At 40.4% G+C, this 27,929-nt stretch overlaps 1 long non-coding RNA gene across 1 annotated transcript in view; it reads left to right on the forward strand.

Annotated features, from left to right (window-relative positions):
* Positions 1 to 2,351: 2,351 nt before the first annotated feature.
* The window catches only part of LOC126010988 (uncharacterized), a 585,811-nt gene continuing 560,233 nt past the window's right edge, over positions 2,352 to 27,929 (forward strand). The window contains exon 1 of the long non-coding RNA XR_007496744.1: positions 2,352 to 2,436. This is a non-coding gene — a long non-coding RNA (uncharacterized LOC126010988). The remainder of the gene's footprint in view (positions 2,437 to 27,929) is intronic.

The following is a 27,929-nucleotide window of genomic DNA, read 5'->3' on the forward strand; positions in this document are numbered from 1 at the left end:
ATACAAAGCTTTTCTTTCTGAACTTATTTTCTCCTGGTGTGTGTTTTTTTTTTTCCAGTGCTACTTTAGGTCCTGATGGAAGAAAGGTTAGAAGAAATCAGAGACATCTATGCTAGGGTGCCCTTTGGTTCTCATACTAATTCTAGTATCCTCTTGAATGATAAAAATGCTATTTCTTGCCTGAAAACCTGGTCCCCATACATCCTCCACTCTTGAAGAACCACTTCGGTAGACTTAGCCCCTTGACTTCTCCCCTCTCCATATTTAGGTAGAAGATGGTTAGAATCTTATAATCTGTTGGCCCCATGTTCTGTATATTCTCCTCTGCATCTTTTCTCCTGAAGAGATGTCAGAACCCACTTTTGGTGATTGCAAAGTTGTTGAAGGCCAAATGCAGTTTTCTCCAGTTTCTGCTGGCATGTGAGTAGTGGTCTTGCTTTTAGCAGGCTTTGCATGGGAGGCAAACAGTCAATGTCTCCAACTAGTAGTAGCCACAGTTCCTCCTCTAAATTGGGCGACAATGCCTTCTTACTCAAGTGGCTATGCAGATAAAATAAGTCTTATAATTATTACTTAGTTGAGCACACAAGGAATAAGGAAATATTGTCAGCAAAAACTGACATTGATGGGATATTTTGCATAGGATTAAATAATGGATAATATCATCGGGATCTGTGGGGTCACAATGCCCTGGGTTCAAATACCAGTTACCACTCCAGTTACTTAGAACCAGTTACTTCACTTCCCTTCATCTTTCTTTCTTCATATGTCAAAGATGAACATGTACAACATAAGAGTTATACCCAAGAAAGCATTTGGCCAAGGGCCTTGCATGGAGACAGCACCCATATCTGTCTGTCTGCTGACTTTGAGGAGATAGCTGGTGCTTTTATTTCTCTTCTGGACCTTCCCCTCAAATTCCCACCACTCTGAAGAGGGGCCAGGGACTCGTCTTTTTTGTGCATTCTCATGCTACACCTTGGATGAGTACAGCAAGGTAAGAAAATGGCTTGAATTTCTCAATTCTCTTCTGGAGCTGGGCCCCAATACTTTGCTTACCTGGTGGTTCTGAGATAGTGAACTACCCCGAGGTTCCATTTCTAGTAGCCATAAAACAGGATAACATCTACTTAGAATGGTGCAAACTAACCAGCCAAACCAAATGCCTAGCACCATCATATGTGAAAACACATTTTTTGTAAGGCAAGCTCTAGAACACAAGGAAGAGATTAGATGTCTATTGTCATCCTTCTTGTTATTGTCAACCAAGTGACACTGACCTGGCACCTCTCCTGTTCCTCAGTTGGTAAAATTAGAGGACAATCCACCTATTTTTTTTTTTTAAACTGGATAATTGTGGTCAACAGAAATGCTGAGCTTATTTTCTGCTCAGGCAGCTGAGGCATGTAGGTGATAGAAGACTCGCCTAATTCTTTTTTGCCTCAGTGTATCCTAGCCACACCTCTGCCAGGCTAAGGTGTTTTAGCTGCTAAGTGGAGGTGCATCATTCATTCCACTGTCTGAAGTTCCTATGAGGTTTGAATGGGGAGACTAAGTTACCTGGTGGGAACCACTGTGGTGCACCTCAGACATTTTCCTGTTTTCCTCTGGTCTGCTGGTTTAGATGGGGAGAGTATGTTGTCTTCTTTCTTGGTGCTTTTAGAAATACTCCAACCACTTTCAGCAGATGCTCAGTGATGGGTAAGGGATAAATAAAGCATTGTTGCTGTTGATCTGATTTGGGAAATGGCTTCACCCCCTAAACTCCTTGCAAAGAGTGCTTTTTATTAGAGAAAGCTAAGTGCTTTCTTCATGCTTTGCAAATTGAAATTTCTATTCTTCCTGCTGCTACTGCAACTCTATTATAGTCTACTCCCACCACTACTATAATTACCACCACTATCACTACAGCTACTAATACCATTGATATTACCGCTGCTTATGCTTGCATCTCCACTACTACCAACACTTTTGCTTACTACAAGCATTGCATTTGCTCCTACCACTTGCCTCATTATTGCTGCTGCTGCCACTACTTGCTGCGGCTTATTGCTGTTACCACTGCTGGTAGTCAGACTCTTTGTCGACTCCTATACCACCTCCTCCTCCTTCTGCTATTTTTATTGCTACTCTGACCAACGATACTAAGATGATTATTGTTTCTACTGCAGCAGCTGCTACTACTACTTGTCACTCTTTGTTAAATGCTTTCTCCTGTAATGTAAGCCCTTGAGCTGAAAATGAAGTATTTTAGGACTCTGGGCACTTCTGTGAGCTGGGTGCAGAGCTCTGGGCTCAGGAAGGTGTGCCAGGAAAAATGAGGACCCGGTCCTTCTCCTCCTGGCTGCAGATTGAACCCCATTGCCGCGGGGAAGCTAGCACGCGACCCAATTGTCCAGTAATCGTCCACAGTTGAGTGAGGTGGTGCTTTTTCCTGTGAGTGGATTAGAAGTAATTCCCACTTTGAGAACGTGGCGGGGTCAAGGGCGGGGGAGGAGCAGACAAGCCAAGGTAAAAAAAAAAAAAAAAGCCAGAGAAGCAATTCTTCTTTCAAAGAAAAAAATATGTATTTGGATTCTTTTTTACACATCCAACCCAGCAGAAAATTGGTTTGTGGAAGATGTAGGTCGTGGCTCTGGCCTCGGCATCTGGACGCCTTATATTGTACACTATATTACGAGAGTAATATCGTGCACTTTATTAGCACCAGCAGGATTTGGGATCCCCATGGGGACTGTTCTTTGCTGTCAGATGTATAAGGCCATTTAATCTCCTTTATCAGATCTGGTGCTGCCTCCCCTAGCCCCCACCTCCCCTTGCCGGCCAATAAAGAGAATTTCTTCAGATTCATTGGTCTGAAAACCAGCCCTTAAGTACTCCTGCATCTGCCCTAGCTCCTGTATCTAATAAGCTAGCAAACCAAGGAGGTGTCAATGCCTTGAAAATCAGCTTTGTGCAATTGAGTAGCAATTTTCTCAGGAAATTTGTAATTGGAGCTTCATTTTCCTTAGGCAGAGACTGGGGGGTGGGGGAGTGGGGGGAGCTGTGTGTGTGAATTGGCTAATTGCATCTTGCCAACCCTGGTCGCAGCTAGCACAGGATCTCTGGAGACAAGGTTGGTGTCCTCCCATTAAATGCTTGGTTCTACTGTTGGTTTACATGGGGGAAAAGGACGAGAGTTGTTGGAGGTGAAAGGAAAATTTTCTCTGGATAGAAACTGAGTAGATGCCTGGCCTGCTTCGGGACCAATTTCAGGGAATCAAATCATCTAGGGTTTAGAAGGAAAGGTTTTCATGTTAATTTGGCTAATTGCTGCTTTTTCAGAAAGAATTCATTCAGCACTTCCATGAAAATCTACCTTCTTTAAGTGAGTAAACAGCACCCTCTCCCCCAGCCAATTGCAGCTGAGGCTAAATAAATCTGCCTCCTAAATTAATCCAGTATAACCACCAGGGATGGGCATTATCACCAACTATGGGGGGCACATGTTGCTTAGAGAGATTTGTGCTCAAAACTAGTTTGAGAGCTGGAGAGATAGTAGAGGGTTAAGGTGTGTGCTTTGCCTGTGGGTTATCCCAGCTTCATGGTTCCCTGAGCCTTATTAGGTATAGTCTGGAGATTATAGGCTCTGCTGGGTGTGGCCCTTGAGATCCCTAGTGTAGCAAGTCAGCCCCTGAAGAGGTTGACTGATGGTGGGATGGAGGATGAGGCCTTTCTCTTCCAGCTCGGAGCACACGTCTGCCACCCTGTCTAGTCGACGGTTCTGAGGTGAAACAGGGGGTAAACAGCTCGCAGACAGTCAGGCTTATGGAAATATTCGCTTTATTCGGTGGACAAGACTGAAGTCCAAAGACTCAGCTTCAGTTCCAGCCAAAAAGCCCCGGCTGTCCACAGACTCTTGTTTTTATCCCCCAGAATCAGGTACCACCCAATGGTGGGATCAGATACCAACCAATGGTGGAAGCAGAATCAGGTACTACCCTAGGGTGGGGGCAGAATGCCAGGTCACACCCTAGGGTAGGGCACAATCACCAATCAGTTTAGGGTGAGTAACATAGTAATCCCCTAAAATATTTACAGACACAACACCCCAGGTCTCCAGATCCCCAGGAAATCTCCTACCCACAGGGATCACAGGCTAAGATTTACCATGAGAGACCAATGGATCAGCTGAGAAGGCTTGAGAGACTCCCCAAGTAAACAAAGTTGTGAATTCAGGTTTCCCCATGTTTGTGCTCTATGTGCACACGAAGTGTACGCCCTAGTCTCGGGGTTTGTTCAGAGGACCCAAAGGTTCCTAATACACGGCCTTCTGTTGAAAGGGACCATAGTGTTGCAGATAGAAGACTTGTTTGTGGAGATGCTACCCACCAACATGGTGTGATGAATAGTGTGAGTCTTGAAACAGGGTGAATGAGGCATGCTGCTCAGAGGAGGAATTCTGGAGGCAAAGAAGCAGAAGCTACTTGGGTTAGTTCCTGAGCCTTCCATGGAAACACCAAATGACTGTTTGCAACAGTTATTTGTTAGCCTAATGTCTGCCATGTGATGTCAAGCATGATTTAAAGGACTAAAGGGGTACATATAACAACCCTGTTCATAATTCTTTCCAGGGGTCTTGCTGAAATCCAGAGAGCAGTGGAGACAGTCCTGAAAATCTCTGACTTAGCTTCTTAGCTGTGTGACCTCAGGCAAGTTACTTCTCTTAGCCTCAGGCTCCTTTGCAGAGGAGCAAATAAAAATGAGGAGGAATAAGATACACACACACACACACACACACACACACACACACACACACACACACACACACACTGAATAAGGCATTTGCTTTGCCCATGGCCAATCTAAATTCAATCCCCTGAACCCCATATGAGCACACAGAGCCAGGAGTAAGCCCTAAGCATTGTTTGGTGTGGCCAAAGGGGGGAAAATAGGTAAGTGGAAAGAGTTTGACAAAGAGCAAAGAGCATGATGATATGAAATCTCTTCAATAACTGAGTATTGTCATCCTTATTATAGCTGACAGGTACACACGTGTGGAAAAGCCAGCTCTGCCGAGGGAGGGCTGTTGTTTAGTGCCAAGAGGTCTATTGCACATTGAACAAGCCCCAGTTTCAGTGCAGTGATTGTCTATTAGTAGGGTATGATTTCAGCAGGAAGTGTTAGCCAGGCTGGGATGGCAGAAGAAAAACAAGTCAGATGTTTATGACATATATTGCCCATAAGAGAAGAAGCCCCTTTCCTACTCATTGCCTACTTGCCCAGTATCAGCATCTAAGTTGGACATTGCTATTGAGTATATCTCAAAAGCATGCGATTAAGTCCCAGAATTGCAATGAGAATTGAAAAACCTTTTGTCATTGTCATATTAACCCTTCTGCCTCTTCTGAAGATTCTTCCAGTGACTTCAAAACCCACACTCCAATTTTTGCCATCTTTTCTATACTCTTTTATCAGATACCAGCCAGCCAGGCCGTGTTCAAACCTAGGAACATTAAATCTCTGAATTATAGAATCGTGGAACCAGGAGGACTGATAGAATAGGAATAACTTCCTAAACAAAGTAGTTCCTGCTACTGCAAGAGCTCTGGAAGACCCCAAGATGGGACTTATCTTTCTGATTCTGGGCATTGCGGTCATGTGGCACTCACAGAACCATTGATGGGATACAAATTCTAATCATTCTCTGTGCCAATTCTGCCCCATTCTCTGGTCAAGGAGATGATCTGAAGAGGAACAAGAATTGCTTTTGGTCAAGCTTCATAGAATTGAAGCCTGGACTTATCTGGTGTGTAGAGATTCCCTGGACCCTTCCCTGAAGCAGCATCCATAGCAAGAGAGAGGTCATATTCTGTATATGCTTCAGTAACTGTTCTTTTAGACAGGACGTGCTCAGGAGCCACTGCCATTCTCCATGCTGGGAAGAGAGTGTTTAAAATTCTATCCTTGGCAGTGCAGCCCCTGTACTCTTCCCCTTTTGTTTCAGGTCAGGTGTTCAGTTCTCTACAGACCCCAAGAGTGGGTGACTCTTTTCTTGCAATATATATGTGACCCCAGAGCCCCAGGAGGAAGCAGCCTTACAACATACATTCTGATTTATATTTTCTCAGGCAGGTTGTAGTTCAGTGGGGACTTGGGGCAAAATGAGAAATGATATGTTTGTGTGTAGGTGTGTGTGTGGTTTGTACATGTGTGACTGCAATTTTTTCCCAAAGACTTAACTAAGACCAGGACACCAGAGAAAGCCACAGTTCTCAAGAAGGTTTATAGGTTAACTAAAAAAAAGGGGGGGGGGAATCAATTTCATAGCTTTCCATCTGTACTGGTCAATAATCACAAAGATAATATTTTATAACTATACTTGTTTTTATAAACTATGTTTGCATCAGGACATATATGGCAAACTCATACGGAGGAGGATTTTCTTTAGCTGACATTGGAACTCTTTTATATCTTATTTTATTGAATTCTCCCAGAATCTCTATGACAACACTCCCTTTGCTTCCATTTTAAATAGAGGGTTAGGGGGAGGTGGTACCAGGGAGAAAAGTGACTTATTCTAAATTGCATGAGTGAAAAGAGATAAAACTCTTCAGGGGAGAGCTCTCAAATCAGTGCTCTTTAAGGTGACTTATGACTACTGTAGAGTTACATATTGATAGTTTTTATTTCTTTAATTAAAATAATAATTACATATGCAATATGATTTAAAATGCTGTTAATAGTAGTTTCACACATCAATGTTCCAACTCCACATCTAGCACCATTATTAGTGTTCTCCTTCAATGTCCCAATGTTCCTTCTCTCTTGCCATCTCCACCCTGTCTTCTTTAATTTAATTATTACAGTTTAAAACCAAAATAGGCAATAGTATTGGATTTTTATGGTTTTATATATACAATTACCTCACCTCTATACCACCAAAATATCTGAATCTTCTCATCAGTGCCTCTAAATTATTATCAAATTTTCTCTTTTTCCCCTCCCATTATTCCCTTTTCTTAGATAATTTTATTTCTATAATCCAGGACCAAGAGTTTTTCCAAACTGACACCTTTTGTTTCCTTGTCATGCCACAAATAAGTAAGAACATCCAGTATTTGTCCATACTTTAACTGACTTTGCTTAACATCCAAATTCCATTCGAGTTGTTACAGAGTGACTTCAGTGACTTTGTTTTTTAACTTTTCTTGTAGATGCAGGTATTCTGTTGTGTTTATATACCACGAGTTCTTTTATCAACTCATCATTGAACACTTAGTTTATATTTAATGTTCTGAGTTTTGTGTTAAATTTTTCAGTAATATAACTGTGCATATGTCTTTTCAAATGAGTGTTTTGGTCTTTTGGGTGATATGCCAAGAATAGATGGGTCAAATGGGAGATCTATTCTTACCCTTTTGGAGACATATCTATAGCTTTTTTCTGGGGCTGAACCAGACCATTTTCCCATCAGCAGTGAATGAGAGTTCCTTTGTACTACATTCTACTAATACTGGTTGTTTCTAGTCTTTTGACACGTACTATTCTCATTTATGTGAGATATTGCCTCATTGTTGCTTTGATTTCTATTTCCCTGATTAATATGTGATGATGAACATTTTTTCATATACAATATGGTTCTCTGTATGTATTCTTGGAAAAGTTTGTTCATTTCCACTTCTCATATTTCTTGGAGTTGTTGGTTACAGTATTGCTGAGCATTGTAAGAGCTTTATAAAAATTATTTTACTATGGCTAAAGAGTCTTTCATTTTTTTGCCCTCTTTCCTTTCATTGCACATAGCTGACCCAGGTTCAATCCCTAGCACCCAAAGTCCCACCAGGATCCTGCACACAGAGCTAGGAATCAGGAGTAAGTTTCGAGAACTGTTGAATGTGCCTTTTCCCCAAACAAACAAAGCTACAAATAAAAGCCAGATAGGACACTTTGCTTTTAGATGGCGAGACCATAGGAGACTTTCTCAGTGGGGCATTCTCAGAGCTAGCTTATTCATGAAGACTAGCAGGAATTGAGCAAAGAGGTTAGAGTGATCAAGATACACAACAGCAATGTACAGAGAAGACTAGGAGTCAGGAAAGAACTGGATGCTTTTGAGGAACTAGGAGATGGCCAGCATGTCCCCTATACTGAGAGGAAGGACCCTAGAGGCTGGCAAGAAGATGGTGGGTATGGGCAGAAAGATACTATAGTGGGTAAAACATTTACCTTACATGAAGCCATCCTGGATTCTTTTCCTGGCACCCATATGATAGCCTGAGCCTGAGTGCTTCTGGGGATTGAGCCAGGAGTAAGCTCTGAGCTTTCCTAAAAGTGGAAATAGGAAGGACTAGACCAAATTCACTTAGGCCAGAAGAGGTCAGTGAGGCTTTTATACCCAGGAGCATGGCATGGCTGTGTGTGTGTGTGTGTGTGTGTGTGTGTGTGTGTGTGTGTGTGTGTATGTATGTATGTATGTATGTATTCAAGTCCATGATGCTATCTAGCCAGGAAGCATCACAGGCCTATAATTTTCTACCCCTCTTCATGTTAGAAGCCTTTCTCTTCTTTCTTTACATGCTCCTGAAGGGTGGTAAGAACCAAAGATGAACTTTCAAGGCATCTTTTCTGTTACAGGAGAGAGAACATCTGGTAGAGTCCCCAGAAGAAGGGCCCAGGAAGCAGAGCTACATCTTCATTCTAGTACTCATGTCATCACACTCTTAAGAAAAATATGTGTGTATTGTCCATTGATGAGATAAAGAAGATCTCTCTGAAAATGACTGGCTCAGGAATATGGAGGATTAATACTTAGCAACTTGGAGGGGCTGGAGCAGTGGTACAGAGTGGTAAGGCGTCTGATTTCCCGGCACTAGTCTTGGATGGACTGTGATTCGATCCCCCGGCATCCCATATGGTCCCCCAAGCCAGAAGCTATTTCTGAGTGCATAGCCAGGAGTAATCCCTGAGCATCACTGCGTGTGCCCCCCCACACACACACAAAAGAGAAAGTAACTTGGAGAGTGTATAACTCCCCCTCTAACCCCTTATTTAAAAACCATCTACAATCTAAAAGGAGTCACTGCATCTCTGGGTTGCTCAAGAATTTGCTTTCAGGATGTGTAAAAGTTGGCTTTTCTCTTGCTATGCAAAAAGCCATGTGATGAAGCCCCCTTAAAGAAAGGCTCAGATTGTGGTAGTTGAGGATTTGATTTAAATTTTGGGCTCCATTGACTTTTTCCTTCTTCTTTCCCAGCAACCTACACTGACAATGCAAGCTGGAGTCCAGGGAGAAAGAGCCAGACTGATCTGTTGGTCAAACACAGGTTGCTTACATCCAGGCAGGCACAGACCTCCTCACCTTTCCATTCACATCCATATGCAGAAACTAGAGAATCCAAATGTTGACTTCCATGCCTTGCATGGACTGTAGAAGATGCCTGGGATTTGGAACCACACACCACATCCACCACTGGAACTTGGACAAGCACCCCTCTTTTATTAATAATACCCTTTCCCATACAGAGAAATATACATACAATGAATTTAGGAAAAATAGTTTCTATATAAAATGTATGAGTTATTTGTTCTAATCTGAACAGGAATTAAAAAATTCTTCCAAAATATAACTACTCAGATCATACTTCATTGTGGAGATCGAGAATTGAACTCCAATTCCAGGATAACTAAGGACATTCTTATAAATTCAGTACTCTTTATATTGTGTTATAGGGAGCATCAAACCTTATCATTTTTAATCCATTTAAAATATATCTTTAGGGCTGGAGAGATTGCACAGTAGTAGGGTGTTTGCCTTGCACACAGTCAACCTAAGACCAACCCCGACATCCTATATGGTCTCCTGAGCCTCTCAGGAGTAACCCCTGAGTACTGCTGGTGTACCCCCAAAAGCCAGTATATCATCTATCTATCTATCTATCTATCTATCTATCTATCTATCTATCTATCTATCTATCTATCTATCTATCTATCTATCTGGTTTTTTTTTTTTTTGGTTTTTGGGCCACACCCGGTGACGCTCAGGGGTTACTCCTGGCTATGCGCTCAGAAGTCGCTCCTGGCTTGGGGTACCATATGGGACACCGGGGGATCGAACCATGGTCCGTCCTAGGCTAGCGCAGGCAAGGCAGGCACCTTAACTTTAGCGCCACCGCCCGGCCCCTATCTATCTATCTATCTATCTATCTATCTATCTATCTATCTATCTATCTATCTATCTATCTATCTATCTATCTATCTATCTATGTCTATCTATCTATCAATCATATATCTATCCTCTATTTATTTCTATCATCTTTCTATCTCTCTCTCTCTCTCTCTCTCTCTATCTATCTATCTATCTATCTACCATCTGTCTATCTTTAAAATAATTTTCCTGCAGTCTCTGCTTAGGAAGAACATAATGGTTTTGCTTCTCCTTTTGTGGTGACTTGTAAGAATTATTCATTTGCCCATCTCTCAATCCTCCCATCTATCCAGGTAGTGTTGCCATGGTATGAACTATGCTATATGAGGAGTGCAAAGAACTTCATTCTCCAAGAGTCACCTGAACAATATACTATAATATAATCTGAACAATATAGTGTCCCCTTTCAACCTACTCAAATAGAATCTCTGGGAGTAAGACCATGAATGAAGTCCAATCTTTAAGATAGTCCTCTAGAATCTCTTATGCAACCAATATTTGAGAGTTGTTTTAGATCATTTACTGTAAGGTTATATGGGCATTAGCTGCTGGAATTGAGGAGTAAAGGAGAGACTTACTGGAGATATGTAGAACTTGGCTTATGTCAATAATTTTTGTTCATTGAAAAACCTTCATGTATCTATTTAACAGAGGTTGAAGAGAAGTGAAGGCATGGTGGTTAAAAATGACTCCCTGATGGTGGAATGTTTGAAGTGATACCTGAATGTCAAGGAGTCAGACTTGTAAGAACCTTGAAAGAAATAATTTAGGCAAAGGACACAGTAGGCCAGAGACAAAAAGATATGAACATGTTTGAAATGTTAAAGGGGCATAGGGAAGACCAGAATGGTTATAGTCAAGATAACCAGAAGGAGGGTGAGAAGAAAGGAAGATAGAAACCAGCTTTGCAGACTACACTAAGACCAGCTTGAGATTTGGGGCTAATGAGCTCAGTGAGGTCCATTTCTATAGCTGTAACATGGAGGTGAGATTAGGAAAAGAATCTGCCCACATAGTCTCCAGTGTAGGCCTCTGCCAGAGGCCCTCTATACCCATGCCAAAAATACCTACTCCTACATAGAAGAAAACTCCCATTTTGATTACCTGACTCTTAGGATTAGGATTATAGAATTATTTATTCTTTTTTGCTAGGAGCTACAGTGACCTGCCCCAGAAGCAATTAACTTGAGTCTGCCTACCTGGAAAGAGAATTCCCAGTCAAATCTTAGCCTTGCTTCAATGTAAGACATAGTCATGTTTTAAAATGCTTTTTAAAACTAGGAAGCTCCTAGGTAGACTAGCAAGAAATTAATTTTCTGTGTATTCATTATTCAACAAAGCCAAAAACTCTCTCTGAGATCACCAAGGATTTCTGTGTTGCCTAGTCCAAAAGCCACTTATGGACTCATTTTAGAATCCAAGAAAAATTTTGTATGAGGAAATTTCATATTTTGGTATATTTTTTATAGATGTTAGATGCACATAACACAAATTTTATATTTTTAGCTTAGTTCTTTATTCCTTTCTTTCCTTAGTCCCTAGAAGCCATTATACTTTCTGTCCCTACAATTTTGATTATTCTAGGCTCTTTATAAATTGAAATAATACAGTACTTGTCCTTTTATAATTGGCTTATTTCACTTAGCATAATGTCTTCAAGGTTCACTGTGTTGTATTACAGAAATATCCTTCCTTTTAGGGTGAGGTAATAGTCTCATATGCCCATGCCACATTTTGTTTGTCAATTTATGCTCTGATAGACACTTAGATTGTCTCCTTGTTTTAGTGATGATGAATAATGCTTCAGTGAACATTGTTCTGTAGGTATTGCTTCAACTATCAGCTTCCATTTTGGGAGGGGATGTACTTAGAAATGGCATTTCTGGATCATATGGTAATTTTGTTTTTAAGTTTTAAAGGAACCCTGATACATTTTTAAGACACAGTTATCCATAGTGTCTGTACCATTTAACATTCTCACCAACATAACATACGAGTCCCAAATGCACCGTGTCTTCATCAGCACAGGTTATTTTTCATTGCTCTTCAAGAGTCATTCTAATGGGTGTGAGGTAGCTTTTTACTATAGTTTTGATTTATACTTCACCTTATAGTGGTGACAGCATCTTTTTTATATGTTTATTGGCCATTTGTATGAAGAAATATCTATTTCTTTTTTTTTTTTTTTGGAGAAATGATTTTCAAGTTCCTTACCCATTTCTGTGTCAGATTGGTTATATATTGATTGTTGTGGTCATTGTCATTTGTGTAGGATTTTTTTTTTAGTATTCCTTTGTATACTCGCATTTAAAAAAAAAACAACTTTTTTTTTCCTTTTTGACTTTTCTACTGCATCACATCCTGCTATGCTTGGTTTTCTAGATTTATTCTCTGAGTCTCATTTCCAAGCAGTTAATCCTGGGTATAGCCTCTCCACATTGATGTTCTTTAAATCTTGAAGATGACTCAACTATTGATAAGCAAAGGGTATGAACAGGGTATAATGAGATCAAATAATATGGACACTTGTTCCAAGCAGGGGTTCAAGAAATTATCTGGCTCAGAGGGTTCATTAATGAGAGCTACTGAACTATTAGTAAGAGGAGGGCAGTGCATCCCGAGATGAGTGAGAAAAAAATAGGGTTGAGGAGGGAGAGAGGGAGTGAGGAGTGAATTAGTGAGGGAGGGAGAGAAGGAGGAAGGAAATCCCAAAGCAGTGGCTCAGAGGATTTAATTACATGGCATTATATGTGAGGTTTGGCATTCTGAGAGCAAGACATTCTGAGTAAGAAAACTAGAAAATATAACTATTGTAAGTAGAAGTATGTTGGGAAGAAACTTGGGAGAAATGTGTTTTATCTTTAAAATCATTTCTTTGCTAAATCAGTGAATGCAAGTCTCAGATGGAGTTCTGAAGAGGAAGACTTTTGTCATAATTCAAGTGAGAGCTGATGGCTTAAATTGACAGTAACAAAGACAAAGAGGAAGGTGGACTTCAGAAGCTGGGCATGAGAAACAATAAAGTATTAATCACAGAGAAAAAATAGAAGCTGGTAAATGAAGAGAGCAAGTATTGAGTCTTGATTTGGGAAAGAGGTAAATTCCAGAATACAGGACTTGATGCATTTTAGCAAAGTGACTTGGCTTCAACAAAATAGATTTTATTTTATTTTTATTTATTTTATTTATTTTTATCTTTGGATGTAAAGTGTCTCTTATGTAATGTCTGGTCTGGAGAAAGCCTGAGTTAGGGTTCTTTAAATGCCATTCTTTATAGACACAAAAAGATTTCACAGGTGGCTATGCTGTTCTAAGTCTATCTTCCACAATTCTGACCAGTCAAACCAGGTTTGACCACTGAAAGTGACCAGATCACTGTCACTTGTCACTATCTCTTTGCCACTATCAGATACTTACCTGAAGAGCCTGATAAAATGATGCAACTTGGATATATTATGCTTTTTGGGGCAAGTATTTTTGGACTTTTTTCTTTTTTCTTTTAGTTTAAAAATCAGCACTCAAAAACAAAATCTGGGAGAGAATTGGTGATTTGTTTACTATGATAAATTTTTTTCAGAGGTAGTAGTTGGTGCTCAAGATTACCAATGGTGTTAGGGGACTATATGGGTGCTGCCTAGAATTGAACCAGAAAGAGTCTCATGTAAGTAAAATGCTTTGAGCCTTTTATTATCTTTCTGGTCTCAATCATGATGAATTTGGAACCAATAATCTCATTACCTTTAGTATGCTTTGGTAGGAAGATGTCTTATTTGACTTAAAGTTTCAATAACTAACTGGTATGTTAGCTTTAACGGAACTGAAGTGAGCAAAAATTAGAATATTAGAGAAATATTATTAAAATAAAATAAACTTTAAATAAATTAATGAAATTAAAATATTAGAATAATTATTGCAATAAAACATTCTGGTTGGGGCCAGAGAGATAGCATGGAGACAAGGCGTTTGCCTTGCATGCAGAAGGATGGCGGTTTGAATTCCGGCATCCCATATGGTCCTTGTAGCCTGCCAGGAGCAATTTCTGAGCATAGAGCCAGGAGTAACCCCTGAGAGCTGCCAGGTGTGACCCAAAATAAAACAAAAAACAAACAAAAAATCCATTCTGGTTTATTTCTTACATTTTCATGATGGGGGTGTGAGGAGTAATGGGGACAAATCAAAGCCTTGAGGTGCTATGATATATTAAGCCATTGCAATATAGGGTATGTTCAATTTCTTCCTACCAGTTGCTTTTTTCTTAATTTCAAAGATCTCCAAGAGTAGAAGAGATGCTATTTTTATAATTCTGTCTTTACCCAAAGAAGAAGCAATAAAAATCAAATGACTTGTGCAACCTTGCCCAAAGTCAAATTGTAAATCAGTCTAATATCTCAATATCCTGAGGTCAGGACCACAGGTAGATTGCCTACGGATCTCAATATGGTGATGGTTAAAATGAGTCTGGCTGTCCATGCCCATGGATTCAAATACCGATTCAACTGCATTGTTCTGCCATCTGGCATTTTTATACCAGCTGACTCTTCCTTGATTATGTATCTCTCTATTGAGAATGACAAGGATTGGACCACAGGCTCATTTGGGGATTAACTGAGTTATCTGCAAGGTAATATCCACAAACCTCACAGTACAGTGCTTCACACTAGTGGCCATTCAATTTGTTCTTTTTTGGGCTACGGAATGTGATACTGCTGTATGAGATATACTTTGGAACCAGAGAATGAAGAAGTAGTTTATTAACAACCAGTCCAGGGAGAATACAACTCCACAGGAAACGTCAGGGTCATTAAGCACCAATGGTGGTAACAAGGCCATTAATTTCCCAGGGTTTCCTTTATCGAACTGCACAGTGAGGTGATACTTAACCCAGCAGGAGGGAAGGAAGAGGTTTGGTGGGATCTGGGCACAGGAGATCACAGCTACTTTGTAAAGTAGACCAAGTGTGAAATGCCGAATGTTGAAAGCATCTTACATGCACTGTGTCTTTACTATGGATCATCCCCAAGGACAGAACATCTGAAAACCATTTGTGTATTCATTGCAGGCAGTGAGGTGTAGAGTAAAGATTTTGAAATCTTAGACCTGCCTGTGAATCATATTTCTACCATAAAGTGCAATGAAATCACTAGAAAACTGTTATATCTCTAGTTGCCCCACTTTGCTCTTACCAAAAACAGAGAAAATCATAATTTTTTTGAAGGACAATTTAAGGTATTGATCTGAGAGAAAGCCCTTTGAGATAAATTTAAAAAATACTCTAGAGATGGAAAGTATATTTTGGTTGAGATTAGAGCATTTTAAACTCATGCATTCTTTCTTCTCTTCTTTGAATTGACCTCCTTTCCTCCATTTGTTCAGCTGAAATAGTAGATGTAGGAGTTATTTCTAGTGATTCTCAATGACTCATACTTTGGCAAAAATCCACCACAAACTCACAAAGCAAAGCATAGGTGCATGTGATTTGCAGAATAAGTAGTTTCATTGGAATAAAATTCTGAATGTGAAGAATCAATATCAGTTTAGAAGAAATTCATGGAAGAACTGAATAGTCTCACCCTCACCATATCAATTTGAATGAGATGTTTAATTTAGCTCTGATATTTTTTAAGCAACTAGGACAAAAGGGAGAGATTCTAGGAGTTATGTAGACAACTGTGTCAGATAGTGGAGACTTCATTTTTAGGACAAATCTTAAATGTGGAATAATTTTTTGTTGTTTTGTTTTATGGGTCACACCTGGTGGCGGTCAGGGATTACTCCTGGCTCTGTGTTCAGAAGTCACTCCTGGCAGGCTCAGAGGATCATATGGGATGCCGGGATTCGAACCACCGTTGGTCCTAGGTCTGCCACTTGCAAGGCAAACGCCTTACCACTGTGCTATCTCTCCAGCCCTGAATGTGGAATAACTTTTAAGAAATTGTTTACAAAACTACAGACATCAGGGCAGTGACCTCCCTGGGGTTTAGGAGACACACACAATTTGGTTTCTCCTGCCTCTGTGGCCTCCTCATCTCCAATAGATCCCACTTTGCTCCTTTTCTTGAGGCTTCTCTCTCTTTCTCCATAAAGCTAAGGAAATTCCTATCTCATGACTGTTATAAAATTCATTTCCTCTGCCAGGCACGCTACTTTCCTTAACTTCACCTCGGTAATGTCTGAGACTTAGTGTTCAGAACTTGCATTAAATAACATTTCTTCAGAGAAAAATGGATAAACACCCAGATTCCATATGTTCAATGCCTTGAAGTACCATTCAACTTTGCAGAACCTACCACAGTCTGTGATGAGGTTTTTGCTAATCATGTACTTTCTACCTACACGGCAGTTCCCTGAGAGCAAAAGTTATGTTTGTTTATGCTCAGCAACAATTCTATGTGCTTCATGTAAGACCTGGCACACTATAGGTTCTAAAATACAACAACTGGAATAGGAAGAAATGCTAACTAAATGGAGAAAGAAGATCCCTAGGGCAATATAGCTTCTCTTGTGCAAGTCTAGATCAATGGAGCTGATGATCCTCTTCATCCTGGAAGTGGGGATAATATGCAGGTGAGTGTGCAACACAATTTCTTCATTCAAAAGGAGAACATAGCTCAGGAAGTGTGCTCTGACATTAACTTTTCATTGACCTATTTTCAATGTGGACAAAGCCCAAACTATCTCTCATCTCATACCAACTGTTCCAGGATGTAGCTTTAGGAGCTGTTCTCAACATTCTCTTTAGAGCCTGGCACCAGTTTGTTTTCTTAGCAATAATTTTGTGAACAGGTTGCATTCACCCTAGCTTCTGCATCTCTGCTTATGCTCTGAAAATGCCCCTGCCCCATCCCTGACCTGGAATGCCTTTCCCAAATGGAAAAATAAGTAATCTTAAGAATTCTAGCTTTGGAGTCAAGCAGATACAAGTCCTAGTCCTGATTTCTCCTACTTAGTTACTGGATAAAGGGCAATCTCAAGGTGAATTTCTTCATTGGAAACCTGGGAGTTAAAATATTTAACTCATAAAGCAGTTAAATGTGGTAGTTAAATTTGATCTTATATATAAAGAGTTTATGGTTTCAGTGGCACTTAACTGATCAATAAATGCTTGGGGCTGACGAGGTGGCGCTAGAGGTAAGGTGTCTGTCTTGCAAGCTCTAGCCAAGGAAAGGACCATGGTTCGATCCCCCGGGGTCCCATATGGTCCCTCCAAGCCAGGGGCAACCCCTGAGTATCAAACGGGTGTGGCCCGAAAAACCAAAATAAATAAATAAATAAATGGTAGAGTTATTGTTACTGTTAGTTCTTTGGTAAATATGTTTTTCTCATTAACAGTGAGGTTAAAGACCATTTGAAGTTTTTACAGATTTGCCTTGATTGATCAGTGGGAACTTTTGGACTGCATTTTGGATGTTTCTGCTATGGCCCATCTTCCCTCACTGTCTGTCTATTTTTGCCTTCAGATTGCAATGTAAAGGTTCAAACAGTCCCCAAATGCATGTTTAGTACCATAGATGGTACCAGTATTAGGTACTTGATAAGCATCTTTCAGTGAAGAAACAAATTAATTTCAAGCCACCCAGGGAGAAAAAAAAAAAAAAGCCAGCTAGGGAAAATTAGACCAGACTTTTGATGGGCTCTTTAATTTGCTCACACATCTTGCATATATATCAATCAAATATATTTAGTCTTTCTGCTTAAAGGTCAACACTATTGACATTCCTGGTCTTTAAGTAAACATTATTCAATGACTAAGTGGTGGCTTTATTTCATTCTCGACACTATTTGCATTGGAAAATAGCTACTTCACGAGTTTGCAGATGACTTTTTATAAGGTAGGGTGTTTTTCCTTTTTGTTGTTGTTAGCCTCAGGTTCTTAGCATGTGCTACTACAATGTTTTTACTCCAGATTTTCAAGTGCAGTGATGTTAGTTCTCAAATCAGTTTGTCACATAAAAATGTTCTACAACAAAGAGGATTAATTATTTTCCTTGAGTAAATGTTTTGAAATGAAGAGTTCTTCTCTCGTTGAATTCTCATTGGCTGTGACTATGGGAGGACCAGTGTAAAACTGGCTCTCTGACCTCATTTCCTAGAAAATATCTCTACTCCATGGCACAGAAGATAAGCCTGCAATACCCACATATTCCATATGTATTAATGCTTCTTTGCTTTTGTCCAACTGTTCTCTCAACCTTTTGTATCTCACTCTACTTCCTCCTGACATTATCGCTCAACTCTTGTATTTCTCCCTTCCTAAAGTAGATTATTTTGGTGCCAGGAATATAATTCAGAGCCTCATACTTGCAAGTTATGTGCTCCAGTACTTTGCATTACCTCCTAAACCCTGGCATGTTGCTTTTGTGAACCAGCAACCTGCAGTGGTAGAAGTTAATAACTATCCCAAACATACACATATTTTACATACCTGGGTAGATCCTTTTTCCATCTCCCCTAATTTTTATTTATTTTTTCCCAAATGTGTTCATGATTGAATTTTAGTCATACAATGTCCAACATCAATCTCTAGTGCACTTTTCCTACCACCAATGTCTTTAATATCCTTTTCTGTCCTGTCCCCACCCCATCCCACCATACCTCTGTAGCAGACATTTTTCTTCTTTCTTTTTCTATACTTTTGTTTCCTTTAAACACTGTGGTTTGCAATGTGATACTGAAGGGGTGTTATGCACATCACATTACCTCCTTTCTTGCATATAGTGGATAAATATATCCTTGCTTGCTTTCTACCTGCATTCGTCTGCTGGAAATTCCATTAAAATTTTTTGTATAATAGGCTTACACCTCTTACAGAACTTTATTTTATCACAGGTCCACAGTGGTGAACATTAAGTTTTGAACTGATGCTCTTTCTGTCCAGAGCTCTTTTCTAGGTTTGTAGATTTCAAGTCTTTTAGCCATATCCTCTCATGGTCTTTTCTTGACATGTGAATACAGGAAACTATGTACATTCTTTTATTATATGTTAGCTAATCCTTTAGATGAGAAGCCCCATCCTTATCATTTCACCCAACCTGGTTAGAAGCCCTCTTCAAATCCTGACATCAGTGAGGATTAGATGACACCTCAAACCATCCTGCTTGCCAGTTCATTATACTATCCTCACTTACATCTGTACCATATTAAAAAAAGACCCAGTTTCACTTAGCTATTTCTGTATAATCAAAAACTCAAAACTTAGTAGCATAGCAAGTACTTTTTTTTTTTTTTTTTGATTTTTGGGTCACACCTGGCAGTGCTCAGGGGTTACTCCTGGCTGTCTGCTCAGAAATAGCTCCTGGCAGGCATGGGGAACCATGCCATGGGACACTGGGATTTGAACCAACCACCTTTGGTCCTGGATCGGCTGCTTGCAAGGCAAACGCTGCTGTGCTATCTCTCCGGGCCCATAGCAAGTACTTTTGATTAACTTCCAATTCTACAAGTCAGCCGGATAAGCTTGAGTTATTTAACATGGTTTTCCTCATTTACATACAAGTTTTTCTGGCAAGTTGACTGAGGTTTTTCTAGTCCTTACTGACTTCTCACATGAATTTGGAGCCCATATGAGGTGGACTTACAATTCATTATTGCCTGTCTTCTTCATCCTCTAGTAGGCACAAAATGAAGGCAGGGTCCGGAGAAAGAGGAGTATACAAATTCTTTAGAACCTAGACTAGAAGCTGGACCACCATCACTTTTTATGTATTCTGTCAGCCAATTAAAAGCACAAAAACCTAGATTTAAGGGGAAGGGAAATAGATGCTATGGCCTGAGCTACAAAATCACATGGCAGCGGGCATAAATACATGAGTAGCATGAGGCTGGTGGTAATGTTTACAATCTGCTACCAGCACTACCCTCACACAAAACTGATGCTCAATAAATTTTTAAGCACAAAGCAGACATTATGACTCACATAAAGTGGCCAAGATCTGGGAGATAAGGGGTCTAAAAAATTAAAGGATGTTTGTTCAGTAGGTAGGGGTAGTATTTGTAGGAGATTATATCACAGCCTTAGTACAGCAGTGAATTGTTATTGCAGTCATATATAACTATAAACATCTCTTTTTATCTGTATATATACATATAAGCAGAGAGAGAAGAAAGAGAGAGAGAGAGATTAAAAAACACTCAGCTGGCCAGTTTCTGAAATTGACTTCAGAAAGGGATTTGAACTTGACCTGGACTGACTTGGTTCCTTCTAAGAAACTGGGATCAACTGGGTTCAGTTCTGCATAAGAGACAAGAGCACCCAAAGGAGAATTATGAAAAACCAAGGAAGGATATTTCCTTATAATTACACCCACATACACACACACACACACACACACACACACACACACACACACACACACACACACACACACACTGTCTTGTTTTCATCCTGCTTCTAATGGCCGTGTTCATCAGGTTTGCTGGCACATTCATCATTCAATTAAATAATTTTAATGACAACATTGGGGAAATCATATGGTTTGGCCCCAATAGCTGGTGAAGTGGAAAACAGTGAAAACAAAAGCACTAGGCTAAAAAGGAGCCATTTAATTTGATATTTTTTAGTTCAATGAGCTAAACAGCTGAATTAATTAAAACCTACTTTAGGGCCACTTTATATACTTAACTAGCACAAACAGGATCTCAGGGCCTCCAGGGGCCGTGGGTGAGAAAACCTCAGACAAGCACTAGCAGCAGGCTGCAGCTTTAGAAACACATGTTGTTGGAGAATCACACGCCCTAGCAGAGGAGCACTGGGGTTTATTGTGGATGGGAATAAACCCGGTCATAAGCTGTGTAGAGTAAGAAGGCCTGGGAGGGTGCAGATGGGTGGGGGTTTGGGGAGAAGCAGATGAATGAGGTTCAGGCAGTCTCTGCAGAATTGAACATTCCTATTATTAGATCTGAGCTGGCTAGAGAGAAAAGCAGGCTTACTGGAAAGAACCTTGTTTGGATGGAGGCTTGTCTGTCTGTGGGCTGTGAATCCACGATGGAGAACACCTACTACTGGATTGTAGAGCAGAAAGTCTCCAATAGGGTTGTTGGGAAGGCAGGCAGTTCCCTAAGGAGTTCTGGTTGTTTATTTCTTGTTTTTGTTTTTGGGCCACACCCAGCGATGCTCAGGGGTTACTCCTGGCTGTCTGCTCAGAAATAGCTCCTGGCAGGCACAGGGGACCATATGGGACACCGGGATTCGAACCAACCACCTTTGGTCCTGGATCGGCTGCTTGCAAGGCAAACGCCACTGTGCTATCTCTCCGGGCCCTGGTTGTTTATTTCTTACCATGTAATCTCAGAAAAGTCATGACAGCCAACAGACATTCTTTTTTCTCATTGATGAAATATAAAGTATGATTATGCTTGTGCTCTGACTACTAGGCTTTCATGTATGTAATGGATGCTGATGTTTGTTTTTTCATGCATTTTCATGAGTAATACATACACCTCATGGCTCACAGGAACAATTGGTCCTTAGTTGCAATTGTACTGATGGTGGTTCTATGTATCTTCTCATTACAGTTGCTAATTTTGGGTTGGTGGCACTTATGCTATTGGTACTCTCACCCAGGTTCATTGGCACTTGCAGCTTCATTACAGGATCTCTGCTGACTTGGCCTAAAGGTGCAAGACTGGAAGTGACCTGGAAGGCATGTCCTCCATAAGCAATACCAACCCACTAGAAAGGGGAGACAGATATTCTTGCTTTTTTGATTCTCACATGGAGCAACTGGGAAGCTATCATTGCTGTGTTTTATGGTCCCCGTGGGCTTGAGCCCAGTTGTCCATGGAGCTGATGTGTCATTCTCAGTCTTGCTTTCCTTCCTTTCCTGCTTTATCTTGTGCTACCTAACAGGCTTCTGGCATCCCTTTCTTTTTTTTATTATCAATTTTTAAAAAATTTTTCTGTTTTATTTTTATTTAAACATCTTGTTTACAAATATGATTGTGATTAGGTTTCAGTCATGTAAAGAACACCCCCCTTCACCAGTGCAACATTCCCACCACCAATGTCCCAAATCTCCCTCCATCCTACCCCACCCCCACCTGTATTGCAGACAGGCTTTCCAGTTCCCTCATTCATTCACATGATTATGGTAGTTCTCTGTGTAGTTATTTCTATAACTGTGCTCACCACTCTTTATGGTGAGCTTCATGAAGTGAGCTGTAAGTTCCAACCCTCCTCTCATTGTCTCTGAGGATTGTTACAAAAATGGCTTTTATTTTTCTTAAAACACATAGATGAGTGAGACTATTCTGCATCTCTCTCTCTCCCTCTGACTTAATTCACTGGCACCTCTTTCTAAGAGACTACTTGCCTTTCTATCTGTGGCTCATAGGATGAGAAGAACTGTGTTGAGTTCATTTTTGGATGCTGATACCTCAGACATAGAAAAATGCTTGTTGAAGACAGTTTGCAATTCAGTTCACCCTGCTGGAGTCCCAGATTAAGCTAACACTGGGTCTTATTTTATTTTATCTTATTTTTTTCCCTTTCCCTGTGGTAGCTTGTGCCAGCCTAACTTTGATTATATTCCTTCCTGACCAACTTCCCATCCTCAGTCATATCTTCCCTCAAGGATTCTTTTTCAATACTCCTAAAATTCTGTCTCAATGGAATGGAGAGAAAGCTCAGTTGAGTACATGCTTTGCAGCAGAATACCAAGATTTAATCCTCAGCACTGTGCCATCCCCTAAATATCTAGCCCCTGAGCACTACTGTAGCCTAAAAAATTATATTTCCCATGATCTACCTTCAAATTTGCCTCCTTACCTAGATACTTTATACCTGGCACACTTATAAGGTGGCAGTTAAAACTGAGCCCAGGAGTAAACTTAGTGTTTTCTTTGTGTTAGGATAGAATGGGCAAAAATCTCATGCAGTGATTTATTTAATTCTTTAGGTAGGAGTGTAGCAATGGGCTAAATTTTTCAGGCTTCCTCAGTGCATTGAAAATGTCTGTTCTTTGACCCCCGAAGTGCCTTGTGTTATTCACTCAGTATCTATTCACCAGGCCTGCTATATGCCAGGTTGTTCCAAGCTCTGCAAATAGATAAATGTCTTGAAGATCAACTTTCTAAAAATGTTCAGAACTGGCCTCCCCAAGATCACTTCAGAGTGAATTTTTCAAGACAAGGTCAATTTCCAAGAGAAACTCTATTAACTATCTGCAAGAATAAATATTAGGGGTATTACCTAGATTTCAGATAATTTTCTTTCTATCAGAGATGCCTGTCTATATGGCAGGGCATACAGAACATCTATGTCATCAGGGCAGAGGCCCTTTTTAGCCCCCCACCCTCATTAGTCTGAAGCTCCAGATCAAAGCCCTCATTTTGACCCCATTTGCTTTGGAATTTATATCCAAGTAGATTCTTCATGAATGAGTAATTAAATTTGTTCCTTTTTCCTATTAATTTTCCTGATGGAAAGTTGATAGACTAGACTATCCCCCAAATCTAAAGTATCAGGAGTTGTATCCTCTTTGCTCTATGCCTGCACGTAAAAAATATTATATAGGGAGACCAATAGGCATTTAGTGCTTCTTTCACACGGAGAAAGTCTTGAAAAGAGCTTTACAGAGCCTGTCACCCTGAATTGGGACAGAAGTGGTTCTCATGTATGGCCTCAGACCTGTAGCTTTGGCTTCAATTGAAAATTTGAACCAGCATTCTCACTGGCATCACCCATGTAGACCTTCTATGCCAGTTTTAATTTAAAAAATCATTATATTGTAATATTCCTTTGAATTTGGGAACCATGGTGACAAGAAAAGGAGAGAATATTCTGGAAAATGGGGAAGGTTCTGGGTATAATGGTGTATGTGTTTTACATGTGTGTGTGGAGAGATAGAATAGCTAGAGAAAGAGAAATCAGAAATATGATTCAGAGGACCCTGCACTAAATCTCGAAGAAGTTTGAGACTATCAGCTATGCCAGGGGTGGCAAACAAGTTCGACACAAAGAACCAAAATTTATACTGTGAAAGTCAGAGAGCCACACCACGCAGTGACCTGCCAAAACAGACAAGCACTCACACAAAAGCATATACTTTTCACAATAATCTATGAAACACATATTGCATTTTGCCATTTTGAGTGAGGATAAAAATTTTGCAGTGATGGTGAGGGTGTGCTGCGTCCTTCACACTAAGAACTAATGGCAAGATGTGACCCAACATGTGACACACGGGTCCCCCGCTCGCTGGCCCGTGCAGTTGTTCCGAGGGATGGGAGACGGGATGACGCAGCCTGGGGGCGGGAGGGACTACGCGCTTGGAGATCTCTCCTCAGAGATCCCTCCTCAGAAGCAGCAGAACAAAATCCAAACTTGGCAAAGAGCCAAAGTATACAAAATCATGATAAGAGGCAAAGAGCCTCATGTAGCTCGAGAGCCGCGTGTTCGCCATCCCTGAGCTATGACTTAATTTGGGGCAAGCCCATCCTAAGGGGATCAGATATTTTTAATGGTGGACTTAAACCACTAAAATGTTTACTTTAAGATGCTTTATAATTTTGTAAGAGCATGGAAATTCTAAGGAATTTTTGGGTGACTTCCAGGAAGTACTCAGGGGGCTTGGGAGCCACTTGGCCAGCCTTTTCATTGGTGAGAGCTCACGGATGCAGAGCTTCCTAGAACCTGCAGTACTAGGAGTCACATGGCCATTGTGGTATTGCTTGGGCCTCTTGGGCCACACTCAGCATTGCTAAGGGGACATGTGATGTGGGTTCAAACTTAGTCTGACACATGCATAGCATTTGTATCTTACCTTTGAGCCCTAAGGAAAACTATTTGAATTGAAAAATGCATATATGTTTTGTTTTTGTGATTGACTCCCATGTGTGGTGCTCAGTATTCTCAGAAACCATTCTCTGTGAGACTCAGGAAGCCAGGTGGTGTTGGGGTTCAAACCTAGGTTAGCTTAATATGCTCCTTATCCTTATTCTATCTTCTGGACAAAGACCTAAGTTTTATTAAGACTATCCAGGATTCCCTCAAATAGTGCTACTTCCATTCCTATATTCTCTACCAAGATAATAAGTCTCCTTAGGGCACCATCTTCTTGACTTTCCTTTTAGAAATCTCTAGCATATGTAGTATAGCAGGAATGGGACCTGCCTTGCATATGGCTAACCCATGTTCATTCCTGGGCACAATATAAGGTTCCTCAAGTACTAACTGATGTCTGAGCTCTGAGCTTAAGTATCTACCAAGATATTAAGTCTTCTTGGGTCACCATCTTCTTGATTTTTCTTTCAGATATCTCTAGCATTGTGCCCAATATGCAGTACAGCAGGCATGGGGCCCGCCTTGCATATGGCTAACCCATGTTCAATCCTGGGCTCAGTCTAGGGTTCTTCAAATACTGACAGACATGACACCTGGGCTCTGAGCCAGGAGTAAGCCTGAGAATTACCAGGTATGACCCCCAAATATACAAAAGTTCTAAAATTCTCCAACACAATGCTCAGTACATGGGTGCTCAACAAGTGTTTGCTGATTGATTTCTTCTAACGTCTGGTGCAAGGTGAGTCTATTTGAGGCCTTTTATTTTGGTCCATATGCCACAAAGCAATTGCTTTAGGTGACTTTAAATGAAAACGACTGAATTAAATGGAACAGATGTTTTGCTTTTGCAGCAAAATAACCTACCTGTGGAGAACGATTTGAAGGTGTAGGTGTTACATGTTATTCTTTAGAGTCCCCAGAGTCTAAATTATACATATCGACAAAGCAACCCTATAGTGCAGGTGATTTTTATTGTTATAAAATAATATGGAGTATAATTACATTGTACAAATGATAGTAATTCTTAATGCCCATGTGGCGCTTTTGACTTTACAAAGTACACTCACATCCATTAACTCATCTGAGCCTTATAACTTTGTGAAGTGGCCTGGTAGGTATATCAGTAACTTAACTTCTTAGGTGGGTGGAGGCATCACTAGAACAAGTTTAGGATTACAGAGCGGTGTTCTGTTGATGAAGATTATCACCAGATAGGCAAGATTCAGGAGAGGAAATGAATCCCCCCTTTCAATAGGAGAATGTCAAAGGAAGTTACACCATTTTTAATCTACTATAGTGATCTTGTTGCTTAACGTAAGTCTTATAAAGTATAGGTAATGCATGCTTTTTAAGAATTCTATTTGGTACTCAGAAGCAATTACCAATAACCAATGAGAAAATTAATTGGTTCATTTGAGGATGGAGTTAAGGCATACCTGGCAACATTCAGGACTATTGCTAACTCTGTGGTCAGGAGTGACCCCTGGCAAACACATGTCATGCTGGGGACCTGAAAAGAAGGCTGGCTGATACAAGACAAACACTTGTACTATCTCTCCAATCATTCAAATGGTTCATTTTATGACAAAAACTAATAGAGTGATAGAATAAGTAGCATACTTAACTCTCACGTGACTAACTGAAGTTGATTCTTGGCTTTAGAGATGGCCTCTTAATCACTGCCAGAACTTATTCCTGAGCACAGAGCCAGGGGTAAACCCTAAGCACAGCCAGGCATAGTCCAGAAAATAACAACAAAAATAAGAGAACAGTTGATCCTAATCTCTGGTTATATGAAAAGATGATCCATAAAAGTGAGAAGGCAAAACTTAAGAAATTCAACTTTCAGGCAGTCCTAAAACTAACACGAAATTTCCAGGTTATTTTTTATGCAAAATCTATACTACTATATGCCAAACATTGTCATAGGCTTTCCATTTATTAATTAGGTCAGTCTATCCTACAATTCCCTGTGAGATGGAGGGAATTATTGTCACTGCCATATATTGCTGATGAACAAACTGAGACACAGATGGGATGAGATGCTTGCTCAGGAGATGAGCAGAAGCAGGGTTTGGTATTGGGTCCCCTCTTACTCGTTCGTCTACGCTTCTGGTTTGTTACTCCACTCAATGGCAGGGGTATGTAAAAACACAGCACTAAACCGTCATATTTTCCAAGGTTTAAAAATGGAATAAATTCTGGACTGTCCAGAGAAATATGGAAAAAAACATAAGAACTGAGAAATTTTACAAAGTAGATCAGCTCTCTGCTTGGGGCCCTCTTCTGTGAGCCCCTTGCTGCTTTCTAAGAGATAATAGCCTCTTTCTGGAAAGTGTCCCTTGAGACTAGAGCTAGTGGTGGGAACAGAATATTGAATGTCCTCTCTGAAACCCTGAGACATGGGGTCCTCCATCTCCTTTTAAGTATACATTTGTCAGCTTCCAGAATTATAGACATCCTTGGCAGGGCTTCCTAATATTTTCTCCCTCTGGGGTAAGAAGTAATGACATGGGGAGGGGGTTGAATTATTCATCAGTCTGTCTATGGACCTTCAGTATTCAGCAACGCACAGGCAAGAACTTAGAGTGATCAACGAATGCTGAGAATTTGTCTTCTGAAAATGCACTTGTTGAGCATCTTTCTAGTTTGCTACCTGGATTTTTTCAGAAAATACAGATAAATGAATTCATAAAATAAAATAGAATCTATCTCTCATGGATTCTTATTGAACTCCACACATCTCATAAGAACTAAATGTGTGTCTCAAAGTGAGCAATCCAGAAGGGTAGTAGTAGCTTCAAGAGCCATTGGGGGGCTCTGTTTGCTTAAGGAACATTTAACTCGGGGGGGGGGGGGCATGCAAAATAATCTTTTTCAGAAATTGGCCACACTCTAGATTGTGGAGCTCTTGAAGGTCTTTGAGTCTTGCTAATAATTAATTTTAATAGATCTCATATTTGA

This window comes from Suncus etruscus, chromosome 6 (assembly GCF_024139225.1).
Source record: "Suncus etruscus isolate mSunEtr1 chromosome 6, mSunEtr1.pri.cur, whole genome shotgun sequence".
Lineage (NCBI taxonomy): Eukaryota > Metazoa > Chordata > Mammalia > Eulipotyphla > Soricidae > Suncus > Suncus etruscus.